A 5,875-nucleotide genomic window follows, 5' to 3' on the forward strand; every position below is an offset into this window, starting at 1 on the left:
TTATTAATTATAATTATATTTAAATAATTTCATAATAATTTTATTATCAAAAAATAATATCAAATAATTGAAATTTAAATGCGCTTAAATCAAGTAAATATGAGGTTATTACTTTATGAAAATTAAATATTTTAATTATTTAGACAAATAAATTTAACAGTTTTGTATAAACTAATGAATTTTCTTGGAAATTAATTGGATAATAAATTAGAATAAATCTTAAGAAAATTAATGCTTATGTTTTGCTTATTAATGAAAACAATTACTTTATAAATGAATGTTTATAGAAAAGAATGATAAATTATTAAATTATATTAATAAAAATTATGCGGTTATTTACATTTATTCTAGAGCTTTTTTTCTGTAATTAAATGTAATATTAACTTAAAATTTATTTCCTTCATTTATTAAATAGCAGCATTAATATCCCGTAATGATTTCATAAATCTTTTAAATTACTTAAAATATTAATTTGTAAATTTATTTTAAAAACATTAAATAAATTTTCAAGTAATTGTTAATGAGGAAAACTTATTTGATTGTTAGCACTGTAAATATTAAAATAAACGTTTGACTCACTATAATACTTATATAACAATAGTATATTACACATACTGATTCCAAAATCTCCGTGCCAAACATACCATTTCAAGAGACATTTATAACGTGTGTCAGCGAGACGTTCGCTATTAATGGAAGGTACAGTACAATATATTCAGTTAATGGCGTTATATATATTTTCTCACTTATAAGTGATTGTATGATAAGTTAGATCTTTTGCTTTAGAGTGTTTCTTTTTTTAATTATTCTCTAATCTAGATGTAATTACATTATATTAGTTCATAAAATAAGAGGTACTGTACATAAAAACTCGTTAGATATATTTCTGAAAATTCGTAATTACTCTTTAAAAAAATTTTTTATCATCAATTTTCTATACTTATTTTTAATGCACGAAAAAACTCTATAATTAGTTCATTTTATATTTTTTTTGAGTGTATTAAAAATAAATAGTATTATGCATAATTATATTTTTACACGTTAGATTGATTCCTGGAAATTACGTGTAAAAATACATTGTATATATGGAAAATTAAAAGAAATCAACGAAAATAATGAAATTAACCATTTGAAATATCTTGTTAGAATCTTATTTTGTTTTTTTTTATTTTTTTGTGTATTATCAACTTTTAATTCATATACATTGCACAAAAGTAGAAATGAATTAAAGGAACATAAATTTCATTTAAAAACATAAAGAATTAAAGAACATTAAATTTGGGCAGAATATGTGATCTGAGTTATACATAGGATTTTATTTGCTGTCACTTTCTGGCAATAAGCACATACATTTGCACATAATTGAAATATCACTGCTATCACTAAAAATGCTTTGGTTATCGTGTTTTACGTCCACGGATGAAGTTCTTTCTATAAACTCCTGAACAACTTTAGCAGTAATGTTCTGTGGTGCTAATTTTACAGAAGTTTTCTGAACGGATTTAGTTATTAATGGCTGGGTTCGTATTGTGACTAGACCTTTATATAATTTTCTACAAGATGACTTTAACGATTTCAAATCACGTTGAAACTTTAAAGCTCGTTGCTCATTAAGATCATACTTGACAAATTATTATTTTTTTAAATCGTGTTAAATCAAAATCGTTTTAAAAAAAGTTCGTATAAAAATAGAATTAGGTTTATTTAACTTTAGAATTTAGTAGAAAATATGAAAGAAAATCTAAAAATCGTTTATATTAATGACTGAGCTGTTGAAAGATAAAGGAAAAAATGTTATAGTGCTACTGAATTTTATCTTAAATTTTCTTTTCATATCCGAACACAGAGGTTATTATTTTCTAAAGAATTGTTCAACTCAAAACTAAAGAACTAGAGATTAAATCCGAAGAAAAAAATTAAATATAAGAAAATATAATAATTGTTCTCATAGCTTAAACTAGATAAGTGACATCGAGAAACTCGAGACGATCTTTAACGATGCAATTAGTCTGGGCGAGCAGTTTGAGCAGTAATATGTCACAAATAAAAGATTACAAGTGATTTATTGTTGAGAAAAGGAAAAAAAATATGATGAAAAGTACAAATAAAAAAGAAAAGTGTAATAAAGAAATTAATTTCGTTTTCTTTAGTTTAGTTTAGTTTAAGTAAATAAATAAAGTAAAGTAAAAAGTAAGAAATAAAATCAGTTGGTATTTAAGAGGGAGAAGTGTTGGATAAATTGGAGTCGCTCGTTAAAAGCATCTGCTTTTGAGATTTTGTCCACTCTGGACTGAGGGAACTGTGTCTGAAAAATCACGTCGGTAAGTCGCTTGACACGGCTAAAAATATATATTTGAAATAGTTACATAAAAGTTGAAAATATGCGATGGGATGAGAGGAATGAGTTGAGAGTAAGTGCTGTCATGTGGACGAAAGGAAAGGACAATTGGATTAAATCGGTAGAGAACCCGGACATGCAATTACAGCAGAGGTAATAGAAGAACTAGATAACGTGGAGCCGTGTAATGGGAATAGGGACGTAAATCTGATTTCTTTCTTCTTTTGAACGCGGATAACTTTTCCATAGTTCAAACGAAATTCACCAAACTTTGTAAAAATATGAAACATCTGTCTGGCTTTATATTCTAAAAAAACAGCACCCAAAAATATCAAAAAACTTTTTGTTATTAAGCGTCAAAGAAGAGAAAGTCGACACTCATTTTTTTGAATATATAATAACAAATGTCATAACAATGTTTACATGCTCAACTAATAAATATAACCAGTTAATTATATAAATTAATTTATAATTATTAAATATGTTGACATAAAGTATATGCGATTAAATCAATCTCATTGCAATTTTAATTAGACTACTAGCAATTTATTATTTATTGTGACATCGTCACAATGCTCTCGATTTTAATCCCTGTACATCATAGTTTTCCTCTTAGAGTCATGCCATTTATCTAACTCCTTTCATGGAAAAGTTTTTAAACTGAATTCACGTGATTTTTGGAACAGACAGGAAGTTCCTATACAGTTAATCGAGGCTTACTAACATAACATTTCAATACCTAATCTCGGCTTTCATCTATCTTTCTCCGTTCTCGAAATTAAGGAAGGACAGACATACAGACAGGGACAGTGCAAATTTATGTCTACAATTTTTTTCAAATTGCAGCCTAATGACGATAATTTTGCACAGCCAAACACAAATTTGTGTGTATATCCTATTAATACATATAACTCTCGTTGTTTGAGGTCCTTCAATTTAGCTCCAACCTCTGTAGAGAACAATTGGAGCTGTAAATTAAGGTTTAATTGTACTATATTAGAAAACTGAGTTTGATATAACTAAAGGCAAAAGGGCCACAAATATTGTCAAGTTTCAGATAAAATTACGTACAGTACAGTACATTTTATTAAATTTGTATATATTTATAAAACTGATAATATGTGACTTTTTAAAACATTTTAATGTTATACATTTATTGAAAATTTCTGAAATTTTGTTTATAAGGGAATTGATGCTATTCAATTTTTGTGGTTAAAGGTAGACGGGGTGGAAAGATAAAAGGAGTCGTGTGTCATATCTCGAATAGGATAGGACTTTATTGAGGACCTTATAACTTGTTCTTTTCTTAAAAGAAAGAATAGTCATAAAATGATGTAAGTATTCCTTCAATAAAATTATTATGCAGTATATTTTACTACTCAAAAAATATTTTGCTTTTCTTACAGTTATAAAAAGCTTATATAATCGTTTTCTAATTATTATTTAACAATATTATTAAGTAAACAACGCATCAAAATAGTTTCGATTTTCCTCTAACTTCAAATACAGCAAATACAGGTTAATAATTTTAGTATGTAGGTTAATTGTATGCAACAAATCTGTATAAAACTATTGATAACGAACTATTTCGCTTTATATAATATAAATATCATAAAATATAATATTTTGTTTCGTACGAAATTTATAATACATTATAACTTTACAAGTTAAAAAGTCATAATAGATTTTTGTATAATAAAATTAAACTGTATGTATATTAATATAGTTGAATGCTCATAAGAAGAATCATCTATATAAATTTTTAACATATTTTTCTTGTTTAGAACTTCTTTATTAACATTTGAAGTTCTATTTATGAAAATTATTTACGAATATGCCATTGTAAATGATGATGACAAAGGAAAAATTTTGTAATTTATTAAAAATATCGTAAAATATTTTATATACAAATTACTTTGTATGAAGAAGATCATTTTTATTCACAATTTAATATTGTAATAAAGAACAGTAAAACCTGTCAAAAATGGTACCTGAGTAAAACGGAAAGAATGCTTCAAAACAGCAATTTAAAATGGTTTTAGGAGTTTCTTATAAAGTCTTTTCTTACTCATTAGAATGGTCCTTTCATTAATTATTTAGTCAAAATTAACTGAAAAATAATTAATGAAAAGTAAACGTTATAAAAAAAATACTCAAAATTAAATTATCAGCTTGTGTAATAAATAAATGAAGCAACATAAATTCAAGTTATCCAAGTTCAAAGAAATTTTTCTTTAAACTCGATAACTTTTTTATAGCTTACCCAAATTCACCAAACTCTGCAAACGTATGAAGCAACTCTCTGGATTTATATTCCAATAAACATTACTGAATCTAAAAAATGTCAAAATAACTGTTTGTTATTACGCGTGAAATATTAAGCGTTTTTTTTTTTATTATATCTTATCTGAGAGTTAATTATATATCCCAGAAAATAATTTATGCATACTACAGGAATCTTCTGCGCATTGTGACATCAAAATCCTCAAAATCTAACGTGAAAATGTTTTTTAAAAATCGTACAGTAAAATTCAAACGTTACCGCAATAGCCAGGGCTTCGTCCAGGCAACGAGATGATTATCACTGAAAGTACAATAAAAAATACATTAATCCATGGTTGCCAGATAGGTCTTATAAAAAGTAAAGCAGAATTCCTCGAAATGTAACCTAAATTATTAATAAAGTGACTCAAATAGTAGTAAGTCGCCCAAATGTAGTAGCTTAGAACCTATAAATATCTCAATCTGCTGATTATAGACCAGTTTTTCAATCCTGAAAATCAGCTTTATTTTACGATATAAGAGAAAAAAAGGATAATCCATTTATATGGCGATACCCGAAAATGTTTTACTGTAAAAGCATAGCCATATTGAGCAGATTAGAGTTGTTGTTGGTCTATTGTTCTCTTACATCATGGAGGCACTTCGATTTAAACGAACGAGTTAACGTACGCCTATCACAGTTCGGACAGAATTTTCACTTCGAATTACGAAGTAGTTGTATTTCGAACTATCCGAATTCTTTAACGTGTAAATCTCTATATCCACGACCGGGACAAAAGTACAGTTACGAACTAGCTAGATTTCGAATTATCCGAGTTCGAATTAACGAGAAATTACTGTAGTAGAAATGGATAATTTACTTTATAAGCCATACTCTATCGTCCTCAATAAATTATAAACATTTTTAAATGTATAATACTTAGAAAAATTTTGCGTCATTTGCACAAAATTCTTCTAAAAATATGTTGGAAAAGTTCGCTTAATTGTAAATATTACTAAAGCATTAAATTTAAAGAATTACACAATTATAGTAACGTGTATTATCAAGCAATTCTTGATCTTTAGTTAAATTGACTGACAATTTCAATACAGTTCTTGTTAAGTTGCATTCATAAAAAGCCAAATTGACAGAAATTGTAAATCGTAATGATCTAACAAGATAGACTTGTTAGACTTATTTCATACTTTTTTCTTACTGCTAGTAAGTACTTGCAAATTTGTTATAACGTTTTCAATATTGTCAGATAAATTGTA

This window comes from Centruroides sculpturatus, unplaced genomic scaffold (assembly GCF_000671375.1).
Source record: "Centruroides sculpturatus isolate CEXI.00-Female unplaced genomic scaffold, Cexi_2.0 scaffold184, whole genome shotgun sequence".
NCBI lineage: Eukaryota > Metazoa > Arthropoda > Arachnida > Scorpiones > Buthidae > Centruroides > Centruroides sculpturatus.